General features: G+C 42.4%; 1 protein-coding gene across 1 annotated transcript in view; it reads left to right on the top strand.

Moving 5' to 3' along the window:
• The first annotated feature begins 4,351 nt into the window (after positions 1–4,351).
• Positions 4,352–26,528, top strand: part of PLCH1 (phospholipase C eta 1) — a 172,355-nt gene continuing 150,178 nt past the window's right edge. Inside the window, exon 1 of the mRNA XM_054040926.1 lies at positions 4,352–4,843. The gene's annotated coding sequence lies outside the window, so the exon portion shown is untranslated. The remainder of the gene's footprint in view (positions 4,844–26,528) is intronic.

Here is a 26,528-nt window from a genome sequence, read left to right as displayed (position 1 = left end):
TAGCTCGCAGTGGAATGAGGCACTCCTGAGCAAAAAGTCTGGATAGTAAACACGAAAGGGACAAAAGGATATCCACCTCATGATAAACGGGAAGATCACAGAAGATGCAAAACAAACAAAAATATAAAAATAAAAAAAAATTGAGATTGCTTGGATAGACTAGCAAATAGCATACGATGGTGTCCCTCCCACCTTCGTGGATCAAAATGCTCAGGGTTCATCCAAAGATCATTTCCTTCCTGCAGCAATCTGTGGTTAACTGGAACACTCAACTCTACCTTGAAGGGACTCTTGTTGATGAGGTCCAAATTAAAAGAGGAATATTTCAAGGAGATTCCTTATCACCAATGCTGTTCACAGTAGCGATGTTGCCACTGACATGGATGAGCCGGGAGAGAAATTGTGTTTATCTTATCAGCAAAGAGTAAAAACTAGTTAACCATTTGTTATGTATGGAGGATCTTAAACTATATGAATGGTAACAAAAGGAGATATAAAAATTGATGTGTAGGAAAGTTTGATCAAGATATAAAGCTTGGCTTGGCTAAATAGGTGTCAGCGTGAGTAAAAAGGGGCAAACTGGTACAATCACATGACATACAAGTTAACGAAGATACTATCCAAGATTTCTCTCAGCCTGGCTCCTATAAATACCTTGAATTCAGGAAACTGTTGGAGTTACAACATAAGTCAAAGTAATAGTGAGGAAAGAATATTACAGACAAATAAGAACTACTAAGGACAAAACTCAACCTGAAGAATTCAATCCACCCTATTAATATATGCATGATGCCAGTAGTACGATACACTTGCAGAGTGATCAAGTGGAATTGAGGAAAAGAAAAAACTGACATCCAAACAAGAAAGTTTCTGGTGGTGCATAGAGAAGTGAGTAGCTAGCAAGACATGAACAGAATGTACATTCAATGATGTGATGGAGGAAAAGGTCTGCTATACGTGGAGGAAGCAATTGACATTGAAAAATATATCATATGAGGAGTCGGCCACAGTAAAAGATCATCTAATCGTGATAACAAGTGAGAGCTGAGTGCACAACTCGGCCCTAGAAAGCATAAAAGAAAGAGAAAGCAATTTGCCAAAGAAAGGCTTGAAAAATTTACACAGAGTGGTGAAGAGAGATTGAATTAGTGACTGAAGATTAACAAACTCATGGTTTGTAGAAAGATACCTCAAAAGAGATGCAGAGCACCTCATTATGAGTGCACAAAAGCAGTCCTTAAAGCTTAATTACATTGAAAACAAAATTGATTGACAGAACTGCTCCCCTAACTACAGAATGTGTTCCAAAAAGGAAGAGATGGAGCATGTGTTGAGCATCTTCAGGAGCCTGGCTGGGAGAGAATATATGAACAGAGACAATGAGGTTGCCAAGTGTTTGCACTGGAACCTCTGTGGAGTGCTCTAGAGAAGGAAGAGTCCTAAGATTTTTATGGGCTCTGGTAATTGTCACAGAGTAAACGGGACAGGCAAACATACCAGACATAGTTGCTGTAGAAAAGAAGACAAATAAGATCATGCTAATTGATATTGCCATACCAACAGACAGAAAAATAAAAAAGAAACCAGAAGAGAAGATACCAAAGTATTAAGAACTCTGCCACAAGCTGGAACGATTGTGGAAAACTAGAACAGAGATGATCCCAGTGATTATTGGAACACTTGGAGGAATCCTTAAAGGTATGAATGAGCAGCTCAGGAACCTGTTAGGAGTGAAAGACATCAGAATCAGTGACCTCCTGGAAAGCGCTTTTAGGTGCTGTGATGAAGGTCAAAGGAGAATGAATGCATTTGAACTCCTAAAATGAGGGAATTCTGTAACAAAAACTCCTGAACTCCCAAAACTACAGAGTCAGTTTGTGGTGACTCAGGGAGAGAAATTTTAGATAGTAACTTTCCCCTTTTTATGCTTAAAGATCTTGTATATTGTGAAGGCTCTTTTGTTTAAAAAAACCAAAACCAAACAGCTTACAAGATATAATACTGAGGGATAATATATATATTCAAAGGAGAAGCTCCCCCTCGCCCCCTTTTAAAGGTGCCTAACTCACATTTCACATGCAATTACTTTGAGGATAAAGTTTCTTCCTGTTTGGCCCATGAGGCTTTGCTGTGCAATTGCAATAGCCCGTGCTGAATTGAATGACAACAATGGATTGTTTCTATGGTATCAGCCAATCAGTTGCTGGACAGAGATGAAAAGGTGAAATTTAAGATGCTGCTCCAAGAGGTCACATTACTCCCTCCGCAGCTCCCCTCCGCAGATCTGTCTCCTAGTCTGACAAACTGGACTGACAATAATGTTCTCACAGTCTGTAAAGCCCAGGAAAACCGGGGCATATCTTTCAGTTTGAGAACAGGACAAAAACTAAAACTTGTTCACTTGGCTTTTTTGAGTGACTGAGTATGGTATTAATCTATTTGATGCATTCTCTGTGAAAGGAATTATATAATTATTCCCTGCACGTGCAGGGGATGGGTGGGATCCTCTGATAGGGCTTTTCCATCTCTAATTTTTTTTAGATCTTTACAAAAAGAAAAGTAAAAAGCAACAGAGGGTCCGGTGGCACCTTTAAGACTAACAGAGGTATTGCATGCATCTGACAAAGTGGGCATTCACCCATGAAAGCTTATGCTCCAATACCTCTGCTAAGTCTTAAAGGTGCCACCGGACCCTCTGTTGCTTTTTACAGATCCAGACTAACAAGGCTACCCCTCTGAAAAAATAAAAGTGTTTTCTTGCATTTTGAATGGACAGTAACATTGTTACTGCTTCTCTGTGTAAAGTGAAATACAAACATGACTCGCACAATGTGACCCATACTTTCTTGGAGCCTTCTTATTGGAGGAAAATTTGAAATAGAAGGTGAATGAAAAGCTGCTTAGTACTCCCAGCAGACTTTGAACTAGCAAACAATAGGAGCACGCTGAATAGAAGCGGAGACAAGAAATGCTGGAATACCTGGTGCTGGATCACTACTACTTCAGAATCCTTTAGATAAATTAATCTCCTGTTAGAAAACAGAAACCAAGTTCGTGCATTTTAAGTGTTCAGAGGGGACACACAAATGAGATGCGGCAGCTTGCTTCCTTTTTTGCGGAAAGCGCAATTCACCCGGGCATGGAGGAACCATGGGATGGAAGGCCTCGCCAATGCACCACAATCACAGTAGTTCTGCTCTCTGTGTCTGGTATGTGTGTGGGGGGCATTTGAGGAAAGATGCTTGAGGAGCAGGAGTTGAAAGGAGCTAACTTGCCTCTCCTGACTGACAGAAGTAGGCTCTGCATCACCTCCACATAAACCATGGCAGAGAGGAGGTTTTACGGCAGGTTGGGAGAGAAACAAAGGGCTAGGGCCAGTCCTGTGGCCACAACCCCGACCCCCATGCAGGGGTCCACCATAGGGACTCAAGTAATATAGGTGAGGTAGAGAGTTGCAGTGGAGGAGGGGCTGCAGAGCTGCTGCCCGCAGGTTGGTAATAGATTTAATTCTCCCACCACCAGCCTCTGTAGTTCCCATGCTTTCCCCGGGTGGGGTGAGGACCCAATCCTCCTCTCCCTGTTCATGAAGCTGAACTCCCATTGACTTCAGCTGGAGTTTTGCCCGAGGAAGGACTGAAGAAACTAGGCCAGGCTATCAAAAATGACGCCCCCCCCCAAGTGTCTGCAACTATCCTGATGTAATGGAAATGGCAGAATAACCAACAGCACCCAGCATGGTGGGGCAACTCTGCTGCGGTCAGAATAGCCCCCAACCCTCCCCCCCCAGCGGGGAATTGATCTGCCAGGATCGTGACCTGCCACTGACTCCAGCGGGAGCAGGATCCGGCCCCGCAGCTGCCACACACATACACACCCCCTTCCCCGGGGAAAGGGCCTGGCTGCGGCTGCTGGACGGCTTCTGCGGCCCCTTGTGCTCCGTGCCCGGGGCAGGCGGCGCGGAGCGCTCCGGTCCGGGCGGCTCCCGCTCCGGGTTTCTCTTGCTGTCGCCGCGCTGCTGGGGGCATTGTTGTGTGTGTTTGAATGAGGACGCAGGTTGTGGCGGCAGCAGAGCTGGTGCCGGCGCCTCCTCTGCTGGTTGCTGGGGCTGGGGAAGACCCGTTCTGCACCCGCTGCGGGGGGACATGCCCTAGCGGGAGGGAGCCGCTCAGAGGGACGGGCTTGCCCTGGGGACCGGCTCTAGGGAAAGGGGTGCAGGGCTAACGACAGGCACCAAGTTCTCGTGAACTTTCCCGTGGCAGGCGGTGGCTGCATCCCGGTAAGTTGTGTGGCGCAGCCCCCCGGGCAGCCGGTTTCATCTGTCGGGGTAAGATGCTCGGGAGATGGTTGGGAGCTGTCTGCTGTCACCCGCTGGGCCGGTGCAGACGCCTTGGAGCCATCAGCCTCCCCCCGAGGGGAGCTTCACGCCAGCGGGCTGTTCCCGACTCGAGGCGCAGCCAAGGGGAGGCAGGTTTTGTTCGCTTCCTTGGAGTAGATGTAATGGCCTCTCCAAGTATCTCGGCCCCAGGGAGCCAGGGAGAGGTCATTGTGTCTGCTACAGCCCCTTTGGGGAGGCATGAACTGTTAAGCCCTCCGTTTAATGCCATGGAAATGAGGAGCTCACACTAGTCTCAAATGGCGTGAATCATTTGCATTTAATGGAAGGGGGACAGAAGGCAAAGAGAGGCGAGGAGTGTAGGCAGAAGAAATGTCTGGTATCCAGTTACTAGATAGACAATAACCACATACAAGCGTCTCAATCATTTTTTAACAGCTACGAATGTGCCTTCCTTCGGCTGGGAGCTGGAAAGCCGGAACGGTGGTGTGAGGATCCCTCTGGAAACTGGTATACCTTTTTCATTCATATCATCTGTTTTCTCTAGACTAACCAAACATAATGAGCGTGGCAGATACTTTTTAAGGATAAGTGTTCTGTTCTATTACTGGTTTGTACTTTTCCAGTTTGCCACCTGCTGTGTGACCCAAAGTGGGCGCTTGAGAGAGACAGAACTCTTTTGCCTGTATGTTTTGTTTTTAGATAACATAATTAAGAATAAAAAGTAGTTGTGGAAACAGTGATGGATTTGATTCACCTCCAGTTAAGTAAAGTCTTCTTGATTTAATATTTCCTTCTTTGTAATACACTTGTATTAAACAGATGAGTTCAGATATGTAGGTGAAAGAGAGAGCAAAAGGTTAGCCTTTGAAGAAAGGTTAATTGCTCTTCTTGTGGGTCTCCCATCTCATTTTCTGTATCCATTTAAGTCTTTTGCAGGTTAACTGACTCACCAGAGACAGAAAAGTTAAAATAGCCAATACAGATTATCACGTTGTTTGGAAAGCATATTTCCTTATTCTTAAACAGTATTCTCAGTGAATGTTAACAGAGTTTGTTTACCAGGAGTGTTAAATTTGGTACATGTACATATTTATTAGATTATTATGTCAACAGGCTTATATTTCAGGTGGCTCAGCACTGCTTTTGTCCTTCCTGCTCCTCTCAGTAACCCAATGTGGTTATTTAGCTGATGTATGGTAAGCATCAGAGATGAGAGAGCCGATAAGCTTTTTCTAGCAGTTATTGCCACAAACAAGAAACATGGATTCCTAAATGGAGTTGGGGAATTCTTTAACTGTAGTTGGAATTGATCACCTTGCCCTGTAAAAGGAATTAAATGACTAGAGCTTTACTTTTTGATTATATAAATAAAGTGCAGTATGTTGCTATATAATGCGCTATTAAGCACTTAGTCTCAAGGACAACAAAGACATCTGAATCAAATAATCATTTTTCTGCTTTGTAAGACTAGTTCTCTTATATCGTATTAGTAAATGGAATAAAATATGGTGTGTTGCCCTTACATCTCATGGTTAAAGAAAGTTTTGGCATTCGGATAGTTTATGATCCTGTTTGTTGGTTTGTATTCTGCAGCAATTCCCTAATTCCCAATGACATGTGTTCCTATTGGTTCCTGGAGGTAAATTGCAAAGAGCAATGTTAGCAGGGAGTCAGATAATTAGATAGAAAAACCTGGGAGGGGATGGGGCTGAAACAAAGGCAGAAGGGATCCGGGCAGTCTAGATTTATAGCCAGGCAAAATTAGTTTTGAAAGAACAATAGGTTGAGTAATTTGGTCCAGGATTTTTTTAAAACTTGCACTGTTGAAAGAATTTATGATTTGATCATCAGCTTCTTAAATGTTTATAGCCAAAGTATTTAAAATAAATATGTATAGTTAGGCTTGGAAGAATTTATTTTATTGGTAAATATCAATTTCACTGTATGCATATAAACTGTAAAAATTTGCATTGATGATAAAAATTTACAGATAGGCAAATTAAGAAAACTGTTGCTTGTAAACTTATTAGAGTTTGACTAAAGAATATTTACTTTGTATACTTGGACATGTGATGTTAACAATTTGTATTTTAACAGTTATAAAGCTTGAACTTTTTGAATCTCAACACCTACTGTCCTTAAATAATTATCTGTAATAATTATTCTCCATAATTTCCCACAGCTGTGAGAATGTAAATTGATAAAAATCCATATTTCTGCACAACTGTGAAAATGTAACTAGATAAAAATAGGAAAAAATGCTTAAAAATAAACATTGATATTATCCATGGACATTATTTAAAAAAATTGAATTCTGCCAACCCTATCTACAGTATCTGCCATCTTTTTTCAGTTAGAATGTTCTTTTGGTTGCTGAGATGCTTTAAAGTTCTACAATACATCAATATGCTGAGGCTATAAAGAAACCATATCTTTTATCTTAGTTCTAGTGAAGTCCTCTATAAATACCATCTTTATTACATATATCTCACTATAAGGAGCTCATGTCTTGTTCATATGAATAACTTTGGAAGAAATATTGAGCCTGGAGAGAGAAATTTTGTTGTCAATTACAACATTAATTCAATGCTTCATAGGCATTATTTGATATTCAAAATACAGTTGATATTAAGATAAGTCATAAAGAGCTGTGTATCTCTTCCAAGATGTGTTTCAGGAATTGCATTAAATTGTATTCATTTTTTCAGTTCAAAGAGAAAATATGAAATAGAATTCCTATTGTTCATTTAGACTCTAACGTGCAAAAGTTTATTTTTGTCTTGTTTTAACAATAAGGGTGTGAGATTCAGGAGGCTATGGCTTCCAGGAAGCTGCAGGTGCTCAGCATTTCTCAGCATTAGGCCCGCAATTTGGTTAGGAATATTTAGGGGTGAAATCCTGGTCCCATTGAAGTAAATGGGAGTTTTGCCATTCAGATAGGAGACCCTAACTGTTGTAGTTCAGCTTACAGTTACAGAAGTCTCGTGGTTAAGAAAAAGGACTGAGAGTCTAGAAAGCTGGATTCTGTTTGCAGCTCTGTTGAAGGAACTGAGGCATTGAAGTCAATGGGAGTTTTGCTGTTGACTCCAAAGGGATGAGAATTTCACCCTGAGTGTATTCTTAGCATCTATATATAGCTCTTTTTGGTCCAATCCTGTAAGATGCTGAGCACTCTCAGCTCCCACTGACTTAACCTCAGCACCTGGCAGGATTGGTCCCTTTCTGAAAGCACTTTACAAACATCTAATTAAGACTTTTTTAAACTGAGTTTTAGCCCTAAAGTAAAAATTAAGAAAACAAAAAAACAACAACCCCCCCCCAAAAAAACCAACCTCCTCCCCCCCCAAACATTATTTCACTAATTGATCTTCATCCTTTGTGATATGGCTCACAGCCATGTGTCTGTTGTAATTATTAGGTTTAGATAAGTTGCTAGAAAGTACGGCACATAATTCTGCAGAGCAAAAGAAATGAAGAGACCGCCCAAAAGAATCATGCATAATTCTTAAGTTACCAAGACAAATGTAAGACTGTATCAATTGTATCAAATGTACTATTCAGGGCTTCTTTGTTCAAGAGATACCCGCTGTGTTATAAAGTACAGCGTTTGCGTCCTTTACATACACTCTGTTTATATACTTGTCCTTAAGGTTCATAATCCATATTTCACAAAGCTTCAGAAACTATTAAATGTAAATATGATTACTATATCCAAAAAATGTCCACCATAACAGTACTTAAAAGAAGTCTGGGCCCAATCCTGCAAGACTTACTAACACGAGTAGTCCCAACAGAACTACTAAAATAAATAAAGATTACTCATTGGTGTGAGGGTTGCAGGTTCTATACAAAAGAAAAAAAATCTATGAAACTACTGCACTGTAGCGTATGCACTGTTGAAATCTTTGTGTATTGTTGAGCAACAGCTCCTGGAGTAATCCCAACAGAATGAACAGATACTTATACCTTCTATATAGCCCAGGGGTCGGCAACCTTTCAAAAGTGCTGTGCCGAGGCTTCATTTATTCACTCTAATTTAAGGTTTCGCGTGCCAGTAATAAATTTTAAAGTTTTTAGGTCTCTTTCTATAAGTCTATAATATATAACTAAACTATTGTTGTATGTAAAGTAAATAAGGTTTTTAAAATATTTAAGAAGCTTCATTTAAAATTAAATTAAAATGCAGAGCTCCCCGGACTGGCGGCCAGGACCCAGGCAGTGTGAGTGCCACTGAAAATCAGCTTGTGTGCCGCCTTTGGCACGCGTGCCATAGGTTGCCTACCCCTGATATACCTGTGAAGGATTCAGTTTCTGGATAAAAGGTTAGGTTGTACAGCAAAAGAATATGATTTATCATCTGACTATCAATGATTAATTAAAAGATTTATGGCACTGGCTGAAAAGCGTTTTCCCATTTAAAAAGTCTATAAAATAGGGATCAGCTGGTGCTTTTGGATCAGGTGGAGCAGAACTCATTATTGTAACAATACCAGCTCAGCATGGGATGTTGCCTAGGGAATTGAGTTAACAATTCTGTTGGTTCACCCTTTAAGGCTTGTGTTCCAAGATGACTCTGGGAGCAAGCCCATCAATATTTTAAAGGGGAAAAAAATTCTCTCTCTCTATGAGTTGAAGGTGAAGTTATCCACTATTGATTTGCTGCTAGTAGATCCCAAGCCTAGCAATAAGCAGGAGTGCTTTTGCACTGATGTGTTGTCAAGAAATACTATAGACATCAAAATGGTTTGATCCTCAAAATACAGGGGAAAAGTCTCATCTCAGGTCTCTATGTTAGTACTCAGCTTCAGTATTCAGTGTTTCTCTGATTTGTGTGACTTTTCCTGTCATGGTTGGATATTAGAAAAAACTTTTTCACTAGGAGGGTGGTGAAGCACTGGAATGGGTTACCTCGGGAGGTGGTGGACTCTCCTTCCTTAGAGGTTTTTAAGGTCAGGCTTGACAGAGCCCTGGCTGGGATGATTTAGTTGGGGATTGGTCCTGCTTTGAGCAGGGGGTTGGACTAGATGACCTCCTGAGGTCCCTTCCAATCCTGATATTCTATGATTCTATGTTAGGGAGTGCTAATACTGTAGTTGAGTATTACCATGTGGATCTGAGGGGAAAATCTTTCTGTTATTACAAAGAAGCTTAGGCCCTGTCTACACTACCACTTATGTTGGCAAAACTTATGTTGCTCAGTGGTGTGAACCCCAAAGCAACATAAATTTCGCCGGCATAAGTGGTAGTGTGCACAGCGCTATGTTGGTGGGAGAGCTTCTCTCTCCAAAATAGCTATCACCGCTTGTTGGGGGTGGTTTAATTAGGTCAAAGAGAGAGCTCTTTCCTGTCAGCATAGAGCAGCTACATGAGAGATCTTAGAGTGGCTGGTGCAGCTGCATTGGTACAGTTGTGCCGCTGTAAGCTCTCTAGTGTAGACGTAGCCTTAGAGAGAAAAGGAGCGTGAGGTAATAATCGTATCCACTCATTATACTCCGCACCCGAACATAGCCATTATATGAACAACATACCCTCAGATCTCAATGTCTGGACTTTGACGCATCAACCTTTTACCCCCAATTGGTGATATTGCAGATTATGTACTCCTTATGCCCTGATCTTAACTTTGCATCCCTTGATAATCTATGTCAGTGGTACCCAACCTGTTTCGTCTGGCGGGCGCCAGACGATGAGCCACAGAGGACTAGGGCGGCGGACGAGCATCTGCCGAAATGCTGCCGACAAGCGGCAACGTCAATAGGCGTCGCCGCCGAAATGCTGCCGACAAGCAGCATCATCGCCGCCGAAATGCCGTCGAAAATCGGCGGCATTTTGGCGGCGCCGCCTCTGGATGCTGCTGCTTCTCGGTGGCATTTCGGCAGATGCTCGTCTGCTGGCCAGAACGCGGGCGCACTTAGATGCCCCGGCGGGCTCCATGGCGCCCGCAGGTACCACATTGTGGACCCCGATCTATGTTATTCCCTGATAACCAGAAACTTCTATGCTTAAACTCTGTACCGTTCACTTTTTTTAAAAACATCATCTTAATAAAATTTTTATTGGACGAACTTCTGTTGGTGAGAGACACAACAGAGCCACACAGAGCTCTCAGGCCTGGTAAAGGTACTCCTAGCTAGCATCACAGCTAAATGCAAAGTGGAACAGATTGTTTAGCATAAGTAGTGAGCACATATTCCAAGGGACTATTCCAGGTAGAGTGGCCTGTTAGCACTTTGAATGGTCCCTTAGAATATGTGCTCACTACCTATGCTAAACAATCTCTTCAACCTTGCATTTAGCTGTGACACTGAGTATCTTTCCCAGTCCTGAAGAAGAGCTCTTGTAGCATGAAAGCTTGCCTCTCTCACCAACAGAAGTTGATCCAGTAAAAGATATTATCTCACCCACATTGTCTATTTAATATCCTGGGACCAGTACAGCTACAACTACACTGCTTACATAAAAAGAAGCTTGTCCTTTAATGAACACTGAAAGTATGTCTACACTACTCACATTACAGCTCGACCGCGCAGCAGCGCTGTGACATGGGCAGTGTAGACATCGTTTATCGCCGGGGGAGAGCTCTCCCGGCTATAAAAAGACCCACCCCGAACGAGTGGTGGTAGCTTTATCACCGGGAGCCAGGCTCCCAGTGATAAAGCACTGTCTATACTGGCGCTTTTCAGCGCTAAAACTTTTGTCGCTCAGGGGGGTGTTTTTTCACACCCATGAACGACAAAAGTTTTAGCGTGGAAAGTGGCAGTGTAGACACAGCCTGAGTAGCGTTTAATGGTTATATCACCTAAGGACCTACTCATGCTACAATTGAAGCCAACAGTAGTTTTGCCATTTAGATCAGGTCATAACTGTAGCTCATCTTACAGTTAGGGATGTCTTTGCAGCTCTGTTACAGACTTCCTGTGTAAGCTTGGGCAGCACAGTCTGTCTATGCCTCAGTTTTTTCCTCAGTAAAATAGGGTTGATAACACTTACCTACTTTACAGACTTACATTGAGGCTCAGTTCATTAGAGCTTGTAAAGTACATGAAGACGTCTGGAACGAAGGTGCTTCAAAAATGCAGAGTAGTCTTATTGTGTCTTCCTTTCTGTATTGTACAGTGCCGAGCATATTGTTGGCACTCAGAAACTAATAAATATGTGGTTGTGATTCATACTTTATATAACTATTTCATTTGTAGTTAGTCACATTTGTAGTTAGTCACAAGTTTTCATTCGTACTATTTGGTGGGAGCTAATTTAAAATAGCCTTTTTTGCCTTTAAAAAAAATTAGGTCTGGTTTTCTGGGCAACCTTTATATGAGTCAATCTTTCATGTCAATAGATAGTCACTAGTACTACAGATCACACCATCTGTATGGCATGTAGGATATAGGCACATGAAGCAAGGATCTCTGATTGGTGTGTGGATTTCCATTTAAGCTTTGAGTTACTTACTGAGTTTAGAATGCATCCACATACTTTTTCTAGGGGAACCATTAACTCTCTGTCCCTAAAGGAGTATTGTTTGGTTCAGCTGTAGTAAAAAATAGATTTGTTTGGTTAGAGATGACTGATAATTTTGTTTGTCTTTTAATGGGGTAGTATAGCTGTCTGTGTCAAAATGGTTTTGTTAATACGCAGCATCTTCGGCTGTCAAGCTATGATGACCTATTAAAGTGCCATGTGCTTTCTTAAATTAGAGTTTTAGTATTGATATATGATTCTCTGTATTAGTTCAGATTATTATTATGAAGGATGAATATTAACAAAACAACACAAGCATGTAGGGACAAAATCAGAAAGGCAGGAGTGTTGTAAGCAAGAGATGAGAAGTAATTCTTCCGCTCTACTCAGAACTGATAAGGCCTCAACTGGAGTATTGTGTCCAGTTCCAGGCAACAAACTTGGGGCTAAAGATGTGGACAAACTGGAGAAAGTCCAGAGGAAAGCAACAAAAAAGATCAAAGTTCTAGAAAACATGATCTATGAGGAAAGATTGAAAAAAACTGGGTTTGTTTAGTCAAGTATGTAAAACGTTGTTATAAAGAGGATGGTGATGAATTGTTTTCCTTATCCACTAAGGATAGGACAAAAAGTAATGGGGTTAAATAGCAGAAAGGGAGATTTAGGTTATACGCAAGGGTAGTTAATCATTGGACCAAATTACCTAGGAAGATTGTGGAATCTCTGTCATTGGAGGTTTTTAAAAACAGGTTGGATAAACCAGTCAGGAATGGGCAGACCATGGGCCAAATCTGGACTGCCAGACGCTTTCGAACGGACCCCGAAATATTACTATTTAGTTATTATTATTATTATTGTTATTGCTGTGTGAAAAATGTTTCTCTGGAGTCTGGGCCTTGACTATATCTTGACCAAGAAATTTGGACTTTGACAAAAAATGCTTTACTACCCCCCGGTCTAGATAATACTTAGTCCTGGTTCTGTGCAGAGGACTAGATTAGATGACTTGTCGAGGTTCCTTCCAGTCCTACATTTCTATTAATCTGTGATTCTATTCTTTCCCTTTAAAAAAACAAAATTCTTAATCAGTGTTTCCCAAACTATGGGTCAAAGGCTCAGAGGAGGCCTGGAGAGATCCATGGAGGCTGAGGTCAGTCATCAAATAATGTAAAAGTTTTTTGGGAAAAAAATCAATAAATATAAAATAATAAAAGTAGATACCCACTGTAAGCCCTGTCATGATCTGTCCTTGTAAGGGTAATCAATTTACTTGTCCATTGAAAATACCAGCTGATGGTTTACTGTAGACCATTTCAAGAGGTAAGTGTGTAGAAGGCTGCTATAGCCTCTGCTAGTGAACGTGTGTGTGTGTGTTTGAATTTATTTTATACAAAACGGGAAAAGCCCCATTACAAACACTGTTTACTAGGTCTGACTCAGTAGCCATGCACACAGACAATGACCAAATGTATCACTACATTGGAATCCCAGATGTGTCAACTGTAATTGCTAAAGCCCAAAAGCACTGCCGAGCCTCCTGTGACCATGTTGCATACCTCATTCACTCTTTGTATGGGCTCAGATCTGGCCCGAGGTGATTCAGAAAGATTGATCATTGCATGGCAAGCTGTTCCAGTGATGGCGAAAAAAGAAAATGAGGAAATACGATGGCAAAAACATGATGTATGGTTTCTGTATTGATCGATGCAAAACAACAGTTTGTGGTATGATGGAAAGTGATTGCAGCTGAGAACAGGAAATCTTCAGAGTTGACACAATATTTAGAAACCAAACTTCAGTCAGTGAAAGACAAATCTGAGAATATTAAAAAAAAAAAAAAAAAAAAATCAACAGGGCCTGATAACCCAAACTGGCAATATCAGCATGAACCCCACTCAGGCATTTAATGGTTATCCCTATGAATCACACAGCCATTTGAGATGGGTGTTATTCCAGAAAATCTTACCCTTCTGTGAGCAAGAGACGTGGTTTCAAAAGTTACAGCGCATGAAGCAGCTACCAACTTGTAAACATTGGGCTTCTCAAATAACAACGGTTTCGTGCCATATTAGTGATGTGGCTGAGGACATCTGAGAGCAACTGCTTTCAAAACTCAGGAAGCGTGACTACTTAGCAAGTTGGAAAGTCTCTGGTGCTGCACAGCTCCTGGCTTTTGCAAGGTGTGCCTCTCGTTCTGATGAGGAGGCAGGTTTTTTTCTAAAGCTATGTTAGAACACAGAACATGGGAATGTTTACTCAAGGCATTTCTGAAAACAGACAAAGATTTACATGGTTCTCAGGTGATGATAGGTAAGCACAACGTAGCCTTGTTACCATTCTGAATCAGCGCCTATTGCTCCATAGTGTCACTGTTTCATACACTGCTATGCTTTTAAGTATCAGAGGGGTAGCCGTGTTAGTCTGAATCTGTAAAAAGCAACAGAGGGTCCTGTGGCACCTTTGAGACTAACAGAAGTATTGGGAGCATAAGCTTTCGTGGGTAAGAACCTCACTTCTTCAGATGCAAGAAGTGAGGTTCTAACCCACGAAAGCTTATGCTCCCAATACTTCTGTTAGTCTCAAAGGTGCCACAGGACCCTCTGTTGCTATGCTCTTGTTATTAGGATAAGGCCTTAAAATCTGTGCCAGGTATTTCATGAAGCTATTAAAGATGTGACTGTCATTAACTGTTCAATGGATTCTTGATGTTCTTGGATCACTCTGTGAGGACATTGTTTCCTTTCACCAGCATTTGCTGTTTCACACTAAAGTGAGGTGGCTTTCATATAGATAAAGTGCTAACAATGCACTTAAGACCAGAGTTGCATGTTTTCTTGAATGATAGCAATCTCTTGCTCACACCTTCAATGATTCAGTGTTGATGGCCTGCCTAGCCCACTTTGCTGACATCTTTAGGCATTGGAATGAGTGGAACTGTTTTCTCCAGGGGCGGAATAAGAATTTTCTGTCCTTGCATGATAGAATCATTCATCAGAAAACTTGGATATTGGTCTTCTCAAGCATGAAGTGTAAACCTGGAGTTGTTTCCTCTCACTCCAGTCTTTATTGAGGGAGCTGAACACCTGGTTGGGAATTATCAGGAACTCCTAAATTGGCATCTGAGGGAGCTTAATATTCCTAACTGTGGGACTATTTCCTAATGACCCCTCATGGGAAAAAGAGTGGGTCACCATCCCCTTCATTCAAGATACTATTTATTCAGTAGCACTGATTAGGCCCTGGTAAAACAATTTGGCAGCCCTCTCCTGAATTCCTTTTATTTGTGGTACAGGTAATGAGTGTTAGAATTAAATATTAGTACACTAGGCTAAACATTCTATAATGTAGCTTATTACAAAATAAGAGGAAATACAGCTGTTAGCAATATAATTTTTATTGCTCTGATATGATTTAGAATTATTGATTGACAAACTTACATTTCCTTTTTTTTACATCTCCAAACTTTTACACAGCATGTTCACTGAGGAAAGTTTATCGACCTTAAGTAACAATGGTCTGTTTTGCTAAAATTTCCTCTTATTATTTATTATGCATTCTGAAGCCTTGAAATATATTTTTTATTTCTCCCTATCCAGTGTTTCAGACATTCTTTTTTTCACCATCCAGGATCCCTTGTGCTCCCCCGTCTGTCTGTCTCCACCTGTTGTCTCTTGTCTTATATAAAGATTGTAACTCTAATGAATTGGAGGTTCTGTCTAAAACAACAAGGAGTCTGGTGGCACCTTAAAGACTAACAGATTTATTTGGGCATAAGCTTTTGTGGGTAAAAACTCCAGTTCTTCAGATGCATAGAGGTTCTGTCTGTATCATTTCTGAATTGTGGATAATTTTATGAAATTGTGTCATGAAATTACGGTGTCTTGGAAAGTTTATATGTATGTGGATCCACTATGAGTTAGCAGGGCTGTGTCATTTATGTCTTTGTCAGGCCAAAGACAATGGGAAGTGATCTCAGCACTCAATGATCAATGGATTGTCTGCAGAGTAAAACACCTTTAGACAATGGGTTTGTTCCAGCTAGGAGAAGACACTTTCTCCCCTTGTCTGAATTTGGGGGTGGGGTGGAGATTGAGAGCACTGGAAAATTACCAAAAGGCAGAACAAAAGAAGTAGTTGACCCAGCACCAGGGACTCGGGGAGGAACTGGGAGAGAGCCATTTTGCACCGGATTAAGATGAGGGAGGCTTCCGAGCCTGCTGCAGGGGGAGGGTAGGCAATGGAGTGGAGGATCCTGCCTGCTAGAACACAGGTGATCTCCCAAGGGAAGGGTGAGCTAGTGAGTGACATTGTGTTTAGGATGTTTGATTCTTGTGTATGATCTATACTCTCTTGTTCTTTACATGATTAGATATAGGTGTTAGACTGGACAATGTGTGTGTGAGTCGACTGCTTCACAACTACTGCATGCCCCTGAGGGAGTTAAACTGTAAATTAAAAACTTCACATCTTTGCGTGGAGTTCTGGAAGACGGGTGTGTTTGAATAAGGGGGAGTCAGCGCTGTGCCGCGCGGGAATAGGTGGCTGGACAGTGGGTTCGAACACTCAGAGGAGGATGCTGGATAGGTCTGTGCCCTGAGAATGTGCCTTGGGTCCCCCAGATTGAGACAGTGGCTGGACTATGTTCAGGCTCCAAGAACTTGAAGCAGCTGGGCGATCCAGAAAATAGAGGTTTGGATTCCCCTCACAGCAGTCTTAGTGGATGTGACAATAAGCTCTTTGGGGTAGAGACCATCTTTTTGTTCCATTTGTACAGTGCCTAGCACAGTCGGGTCCTGGTCGGGCTTCTAGGTGCTACAAATAATTAATACAGTACAGTACAAATAATTAATAATAATAATAATAAAAAGCCCTTGCATTAGATAAAAAATAACCTGCCTCCAAATCTCCTGTAATGCAAGTGTTCAGCTTCTTGCTGCATGGAGAAGGGAGACCTCTGCTGATCTTCCCACATGCTGCGCAGAACTGGGTACATTTGCCAGGTTGAGTTTCAAAATCAGGAGGTTTTTGGAAAATTTTGCTAGTGCAAAACTTAAAATATCATCCAAAACAATTAAAAGAACTCATGTGGCTTTGCTCAGCACAGCCTCACAGCTACACATGGGGGTCTATCAATTGGCTCTAGCAACACTGCTTGCTAGCTGTGCTGGCCATCCATCATTTATGAAGTTACCCACACTAGATCAATACAGAATCTGGCTGTTGAGAACCTCGTATACAGACCAGCAGACTGTACAATTCTCCACTAAAGCGCCCCAAAAGGATAGTGAGGGTGGGGAAGAAATGCTTATTTTTAATCCCGTGGGATAATCTGCAAAAAAAGTAAATGTTGTCAGTTTGACTTTGTGTGGGTTGAATATTTTTTTGTAGCTCTACTCTAAATGTTGTGTTTCTGGCTATCTAGGGTCTTCCATTCCCCCTCAGCACCATGTTGTAGCATTAAATATTTGGCATCAGTGGTGGCTCTTAAAATTTGCTGATTGCCTTAGAAAAACTCAATATTATTGGAGAATATGATATAAACCATAACTAATTATTTTGGGAAAAATTAGAAGCTTTTGCAGTACTGTTACCATTGTTTAACTGTGGGGATTTTTTGCCTTCCTCTGCAGCATCACGTTTGAACACTGCTAGAGATAGGATGAGAGACTGACACTTCTTATGGTGCCTTTATAGGTTGAGGGTGGTAATATTCTATCCTGTACTTTTCCATACAGAAATTCACCACTGTCTTATCTTTTATCTGACACAGCACTTTTGAAGTGCTCTTGTCCTGGGAGTCTTTTCTAATTAAGATGGCAACTTCTCAGGGCAGGGACCAGTCATTTTACTTGCTTGTGAAGCTTCATGCACAAATGGTGCAATATCAATTAATAATAGTGGAGGGCCAAATGTTGCCCTCTGTGTGAGCAGAATGGATCCCATATTCCACTAAGGAGGACATGGGAGAGGGAAGAGCTGGCTCCACAGCATCCTCCCCCTCTATTTTAATAATAATATTATATGGAGATATACCTATCTCATAGAGCTGGAAGGGACCCTGAAACGTCATTGAGTCTAGCCTGCTGCCTTCACTAGTAGGCCCAAGTACTGATTTTGCCCCAGATCCCTAAGTGGCCCCCTCAAGGATTGAACTCACAACACTGGGTTTAGTAGGCCAATGCTCAAACCACTGAGCTATCCCTCCCCCACAGTATGACCCACTGAAAGCCTTTCAAGGGAGTTCAAATTCCATGGATAGGAAGAGGACAAAATGGAAGGTGGCTAGGAGATCAGCTGTGCTCTATCAGACTCTCTCCTGCTGCCATCAAGATAGCAAGCTAGTGTGAGGTACTATGATGTGACCAAGTCAGCATTAACTTGTGTAGTTTCTCCTGATGGAGGGTAGACTCAGGTTGGTCAGAGAATCCTTTACATACATCCTAGTCAGACAAAGGGTGGGGAGGCAGCAGTGAAGATGCACAAAACCTCTGCAGTGATGATCCTCAGCTCTTCTGAAATCCACAGATTTTGGGTGCCCAGCCCTCTCTACCTTTTCTGAAGAGGAAAACTGCATTTCTCTATTTGAAGAACTGGGTGGAAACTTCAAAGACCACAGAAACCAAGGAGTTAACACAGATCATGAATGAAGAAATGAGGTGGTTGACCAATGCTGGTGGGGTGGATTCTTACCATACACGCATGCTGAAAATCTCGGTATAGATTAGAAACACTTTGTCATTGAGCTTTTAATACTGATTTTCATAGAATCTGCAATCTGTTGTTTTATTTAAAAAAACAAAACAAAACTGAACAAGCTGGATTATCAGATGAATTTTCCACAGTCTGCAGAGATGGATCAGAAAAACTGGAAAATATGCAAATGCTAAGAGAAACAAGAGGGAAAACCCCACTACAAATTTACCTTTAATTAGCAATCAGGGTCTGGTGGGACAATGACTCCACTGAACTGAGGAAAGCAGCAAGAGCAAGCCAGGTCTCCTGTGAAGCAGGGCCTGCTGAGTGAGGAGGCAGAGGTGTGTCATCTTGGAAATATTGCACGGAAATAGCATGAGAGAAACAAACTCCCTTTAGGCTTCTTGAGGACTGGTGAGCAACTGCTAATTCCTTTCAGATTCTGTTGCCAGGGGGAGTCAGTGTAAATCCTTCCTAACTCCTTCCTCAGCAACAATTTGTGCTGACAAATGCTTTTCATGGACTCCCAGAAGCAAACAGAGAAGTAACTCAGAACAACAGTTTCATTAAATAAATGAATAAATAAATTAAAATAAAGTAAAACCCTCTCAAGGGTTGCCATTTGTTAACCTCAGGTAGGAAAAATGACCATTACCTTTGCTAAATGCTCTTATACAGCTTCACTGGCTTTCCAACCGGCTCCAAATAGGGGAATTAATGAAGAACACAGAGGTAGCAAGGGTAGCCTAGGAGCCAAATGTGGCCCATGGAGTTCTACAATGTGCCTGCCCTGGTTTTTGATACACAACTGTAACCTATGGAGAATGTTGGCTGCAATATACAGTTTTCCATTTTGATCCTAAATAGAGGCTATTAGGATTGGGATAGACTATCCCATACTGGCACCTGTAGTGTTTGGGGGGCATTCCTCTATATTATAGATGACCACAACTGTGATTTCCCCCTTTTTAGACCCCCCCAAGCAATTTCCTAAGGATGCCCTGGGCTGGGCAAAGTGGGGCACCCTTGCCCAAGTGCTTCTGAGGGAGGGTTTACAGTGTGTCAAGAGATTGGAGGAAATTGGATAGCCCTATGATGTGACAGATGGTCAGGGAAATACGGGAAGGCAACGTGATCACAATTTAGCTATTTCAGTTTGCCAGTTTCTTGTCTGAAATAAACAAACTGAAAACTACAATTGGGAAAGTGACCTTTTGAACATTCTGGGACCTAGTGTGTAGTTGGCCTGCCTTTCCATTTATTATGGTTGCCTTCATTTGCGGCAGCTGTATGAATGAAGAATCCGTATTGACATAAACATATTACCCCCCACCCACTGTCCCGATTTTTCACACTTGCTGTCTGGTCATCCTAGTCTCTTGTGCCCTCCTTCTTCCAGGACAACACTCCGCCATCTCTGTTCATCTAGAGCAGAGAGAATACATATGCACCAGCAGCAGACACAATTTTCTACACTCTGGTCCTAATGGCGACCCCCACAGTCTGGCACCTGAGGTGGCCGCCTCAGTTCGCCTCATGGTAAGGCCAGCACTGTTCTCACTCATGATTCTCTCAGCAAATATTGTTATTATAAAATGCAAGAGAAATTTGAATAGCCCTAACCTTTGGATTGTGTGACAGCATATTCTAGGATATTAGAGAGACAAGATGGGTGAGGTAATATCTTTTATTGGACCAACTTCTTTTGATGAGAGAAACAAGCTTTCGATCTGCACAGAGCTGAAGAAGAGCTTGCTCTTCTGTCTCTAAGCTCTCTTACCAACAGAAGTGGGTCCAATAAAAGATATTACCTCACCCATCTTGACTCTCTAATATGCTGGGACTGACATGGCTACAGCAACACTGCACATTCCAGGATATGAGAGTAAAAGTGCCATGCTGTCCTGTGGGTTAGGGCTGCCCGGGGGGGCAAGTGGGGCAATTTGCCCCGGGCCCCGCAGGGGCCTCCACGAGAATATAGTATTCTATAGTTTTGCTCCTCTTTCTGCATGGCTACCAGCTCCTGGATAGCATCTGCTTGGCGCTCCAGGATGCTTATGAGCCTATCAGTGCTTTGCTGCCGGTGCGCGGTGCTTTGCCGCCGGTGCGCTGCGTTTTCCTAGCGGATCCTGCTTTCTCTTTCCCTCCAGTTCTGTGCTTTCTCATTCTCTTTACTAGATTGCCGCATCACTTCTTGCAGCATGTCTTCTTTGCTTTTTCGCGGTCTCTTCCTGAGTCTTTGGAGTCTCTGAGCAGGCGATAAGAGGGACGGCTGAGGTCTCAAGGTTGATGCAGCTGTATAGGCAAAATGCAACATTTAACAGAGGCAACATTGTTTATACCAGACAGAGTAACGATTCCCCCCACACTTAAGGAGTAGAAAACACACAGGGTCTACACAATAGCATAATTTTCCCGTCCGAAACAGAGCACACATATCCCACGGGAGCCTCAAAATGGTGAGTAAGGGGGACTGATTGTTTCAGAGCTGCACTGTCCTCTGTGTTTCTGTGCCTTGGGGAGAGCCAACAGCTTCAGGGGGCACCTACACTGAACACTGTCCCAACATTTTCCACAGGAGTTCGTCCTGGCCGATATCTCGCTGCTGAGGGTGACCTGGGAAGCAAGGGAGAGTCTTCTACTGCAATGCGGCTTCCGCCCTGGCCGATATGCAGCTTGCCTGTGTGCAGCAATGGTCCCCCCGCTCCTCGCGGCACAGTGGCGCGGACACGTTAGCTGGCTGGGACAAGGATCACGGTGGCTCTCCCGATAAACCTGCGCAAGCGCATTGCACACGTTCTGGATGAGACATTCGAGGAGATTACCGAGGCCGATTACCATGATGTGATAAACCACATCAATGCACTATTCCGCATCTAGGCATGCATGCCTAACCCTCCTCTCCCAAAGAGCCCGCACCGAAAAAATTCCTTCCCGAAAAAAAAAAAAACACTTACCGGGATCCTGCTCTTCTGTTTGTCCTCCACCAAGTACCGGCCGCTGCGACTGGCTACCTTCCTCCTGGCTCAAGAAGAGCTCCTGGCTGCATGGCTCCAGGGAGTCTGGGGTGTCTCCATCCGGCCCACCACCATCACTCCTGTTTTCCTTCACCTCCTCTTCCTCTTCCTCCTCCTCCTCGTTCTCCCCCCCCCCCACCGGTTCTGAAGTGTCCATGGTGGTGCTCGGAGTGGAGGTGGGGTTAACCCCAAGTATCACATCCAGCTCTTTGTAGAATCGGCAGGTCACGGGGGGAGCACCCGAGCGGCTGTTTGCGTCACGGGCTTTGCGGTAGGCACTCTGCAGCTCCTTCACTTTAATCCTGCACTGCAGGGCGTCCCGGTCATGGCCCCTTTCCATCATGTCCTTTGATACCTTCCCGAAGGTATCGTAATTCCTACGGCTGGAGCGCAGCTGGGACTGTACAGCTTTCTCCTCCCAAACACTCATGAGGTCCAGCAACTCGCCATTGCTCCATGCTGGGGCTCGCTTGGCGCGTGGAGGCATGGTCACCTGGAAAGATTTGCTGATAGCACTCCACACCACGCCAGGCTGAGCAAACAGGAAGGGGATTTTTAAAATTCCCCGGGGAATGTAAAGGGTCGGTCACATGGTTGGTTACCTGAGGCCAGGGCAGTAAAGTTTGAACTGATGACCCGAGTGGCTAGAACAGGCATTGTGGGATACTGCCGAATAATTCTGGAGGCCATTCACAGCGCATTGGGTGGCCACACTGGCACAGCAGCGCTGCAGTGGCAGCGCAATACTCGCTATTCCTCTCGGAGAGGTGGAGTACATGCAGCGCTGCAACCACGGAGATACAGCGCTGCAAATGCCTTGCCAGTGTGGACGGGGAGTGAGTTACAGCGATGGGGGCGGCTTTACAGCGCTGTAACTCGCAAGTGTAGCCAAGGCCTCTGTGTTTTGAATCTGATTACCCTGTAAATTACCTTCCATCTTGATTTTACATAGGTGCTTCTTTTATTTTTTTCTTTATAATAAAGTTCTTTTTTTTAAAGAATCTGATTGGGTTTTTAGTGTCCTAAAAACCCAAGGGTCTGTGCTCACCTTGGTCACTCTCAAGCCTTCCCAGGAAAGGGGGTGAAGGGGCTTGGGGGATATTTTGGGGGAACAGGAACTCCAAGTGGTTCTTTTCCTGAATCTTTGTCTAACTCACTTGATGGTGGCAACAGTACTCATCCAAGGACAAGGAAGGATTTGTGCCTTGGGAAAGTTTTTAACCTAAGCTGGTAGAAATAAGCTTAGAGGGTCTTTCATTCGGGTCCCCACATCTGTACCCCAGAGTTCAGAGTGGGGAGGGAACCCTGATACTAGTAAACTGCAAAACTTCAAGGTTGAATATTTCTAGCACTGTTTGTTCCTGAAACACTAACCAGTCTGGTTTGTGTAAAGTGGTTCCTTGTGAGCACATCTAGCATTCTCTCCAGCTATTGCTGTACCAGTGCATTGTGGGTCTGCAAAAGTAGTGACCTACTTCCCTGAAAAACTTCCCAAAGGACAGTTTTTTGTGTTAGAAAACCTGCAAGTACACCTCTACCTCGATATAACGCTGTCCTCGGGAGCCAAAAAATCTTACCGCGTTATAGGTGAAACTGCGTTATATTGAACTTGCTTTGCTCCACCGGAGTGCGCAGTTCCCCCCTCGACCCCCCGAGCACTGCTTTACCTTGTTAGATCCGAATTCGTGTTATATCAGGTCGCGTTATATTGAGGTAGAGGTGTACTGTGGAACTAGAAAGTTCTTCTAACCTCCTATTCTAGGGATATCAAGTTACAAACCTTTTGCGGTTAGGAATCCCTGTTGATTAAAAACTAGGTGTATTCTTTAGCTGGTATTTAACAGAGGACTGATATGCTGCAGTTACATACGTTGATGCAAAACTGATTTGTGTACACAGACATACATGTTGGTGCAAAACTAATTTTTTACACACACAAACAATTTTAGAAATGGAATAACTTTGTAAAAGCTTCCATACAATAAAAAGGAACCTTCAGCCTGAAGAGTTTACTCAGTCCACCTTCCATTGTTTCTGACTATTTCTCACTGTTTATGAACATATGTCTTTTTATTAGGGCTGCCGATTAATCACAGTTAACTCACGTCATTAATTCAAAAAAATTAATCACGATTAAAAAAATTAATCGTGATTAATCGCACTTTTAATCACAATGTTAAACAATAGAATACCAATTTAAATGTATTAAATATTTTTGGATGTTTTTCTACATTTTCAAATATGTTGATTTCAATTACAACACAGAATACAAAGTTTGCAGTGCTCACTTTATATTATTATTTTATTACAAATATTTGTATTGTAAAAATGATACACAAAGAAATAGTATTTTTCAATTCACCTTATACAAGTACTGAAGTGCAATCTCTTTAATGTGAAAGTGCAATTTACAAATGTAGATTTTGTTTTGTTACATAACTGCACTCAAAAATAAAACAATGTAAAACTTTAGAGCCTCGAAGTCTAATCAGTCCTATTTCTTGTTCAACCAATCGCTCAGACAAACAAGTATATTTACATTTGCAGGATATAATATTGCCCTCTTCTTATTTACGTCACCTGAAAGTGAGAAAAGATGTTTGCATGGCAGTTCTGTAGCCGGCATTGCAAGGTATTTGCATGCCAGATATGCTAAACATTCCTATGCCCTTTCATTCTTCGGCCACTATTCCAGAGGACATGCTTCTGTGCTGATGACGCGCGTTAAAAAAATAATGCGTTAATTAAATTTGTGACTGAACAACTTGGGGGAGAATTGTATGTCTCCTTCTCTGTTTTACCCGCATTCTGCCATATATTTCATATTCTAGCAATCTTGGATGATAACCCAGCACATGTTGTTCGTTTTAAGAACACTTTCACTTCATATTTGACAAAATGCAAAGAAGGTACCTGTGACGGGTTGGATCACAGGAACCCCCTTGGGAGCTGCCACCTGATGTGCAAAAGACTACCCCTGCTTCTGTTTTCCCTGCCAGCTCAGGACTCCAGCACCCTGTCTTGCTGAGCCAGACACTCCTGTCTGCTCCAACACGGACCCAGGGTCTGAATCACTTGCCCCAAAGCTGCAAGTTTACCTGAAAACAGCTCACAGAAGTGTGCTTGTCTTTAGCACTCAGGTGCCCAACTCCCAATGGGGTCTAAACCCAGATAAATCCGTTTTACCCTGCATAAAGCTTACGCAGAGCAAACTCATAAATCGTTCGCCCTCTATAACACTGATAGAGAGATATGCACAGTTGTTTGCTCCCCCAGGTATTAATACATACTCTGAGTAAATTACTAAATAAAAAGTGATTTTATTAAATACAGACAGTAGGATTTAAGTGGTTCCAAGTAGTAACAGACAGAACAAAGTAAGTCACCAAGCAAAATAAAATAAAATGCGCAAATCTATGTCTAATCAAACTAAATACAGATAATCTCGCCCTCAGAGATGTTTCAGTAAGTTTTTCTCAGACTGGACACCTTCCAGGCCTGGGCACAATTCTTTCCCCTGGTACAGCTCTTGTTGCAGCTCAGGTGATAACTAGGGGATTCTTCATGATGGCTCCTCTCTCCCCTTTGTTCTCTTCCACCCCTTTGTCCCTCTGGGTTTCCACCCCCCCCCCCCCCCCATTGGAAAAGCACCAGGTTAAAGATGGATTCCAGTTCAGGTGACATGATCACATGTCACTGCAAGACTTCATTACTCACTTGCCAGCACACACATATCACAGGTAAACACAGCCATCTGCAGACAATGGGAGTCATCAAGATTCCAAACCATCATTAATGGCCCACACTTTACATAATTACAATAGGCCCTCAGAGTTATATTTTATATTTCTAGTTTTAGATACAAGAGTGGTACATTTATACAAATTGGATGATCACACTCAGTAGATTATAAGCTTTGTAATGATACTTTACAAGAGACCTTTTGCATGAAGCATATCCCAATTACGTTATATTCACTTATTACTATATTTTTTGTAAAACTATCCCAGTTACATTATATTCACTTATTATCATGTTTTAATAAAACCATATAGACTGCACAACATCACAAAAATGTCTCCAGTTATCTAGATAAATTCCTTATCCCCCATTTCATTGGGATAAATGTGGATCTATTCTAATCATTTTGACTATTATTTTATTACATGAACTGAAACTAACAAGAAGCAAGCCCCATAGTGAAATCTGTAGTTTAATTGTGTTGAATTCTGATGCCATTTGCTAGGGTTATGGCTTATTAGGTGCAGCGGTTCCCATTTGTCCTTTCTTGTTCTTGTTTAACTCAGGGTCATTTTTAATGAGTTTTAATGTCTCTTAAAATCATGCCAGACGCTCACTCTCTTGTGATCCTAGTCCACATTTTAATGACACCAGTAAATAAAGTACACTCAAATGCAGTGTACTGAATCCAGTGCTTATATATTTTATTGCAAGATGTATAACACATTAGTGAGGAATTAGATTCTGATTTGTCTTGCGCACAAGAAGGCAGGGATGGGGGAAGAGGAATGGGAACCAGAAACCTCCATTGCTAGTTGTATTCACAGTCATTGCACCTACCTAGCTAATACTCACAGTGCCTACTATGGGAAGGAATGATCAGTTGTGAGCATGGATATCTTCTTGCCTTCACACTACAGCAGCAGAGCAAAGCCATCATAGGGGGTGAGGCGCATGTATTGTGCCTTTTCAAAGGCTGCTCTGACCTATGCTTCCCCTGTGTCAGTGTACCCTTGAGCTCCTGTATGAAGAGCTGTGGTTTAAAGCTGTAATTTAATGCTAACCGTAGAACCATTGGTAAGGGGATACATAAGTAAACTGTAATTTCTTGTATAAAATAAACATGTTCTGGCAAACTGAATTTGAAGATAAATTGGTTTTGCTCAGGTAATGCCTTTTTGTGAAGTATCTTTTACAAGTGTTCATAGCTGAAGTCTGCGAATGTCCCTGTCCTTGGAAGGCTTTGTGAATTACAGTACTCAAGGTACCAGAATAACCCT

Source organism: Malaclemys terrapin, chromosome 9, assembly GCF_027887155.1.
Source record: "Malaclemys terrapin pileata isolate rMalTer1 chromosome 9, rMalTer1.hap1, whole genome shotgun sequence".
Lineage (NCBI taxonomy): Eukaryota > Metazoa > Chordata > Testudines > Emydidae > Malaclemys > Malaclemys terrapin.
The sequence above is the reverse complement of the archived record's forward strand: the minus strand, read 5'-3'. Positions and strand labels throughout refer to the sequence as shown.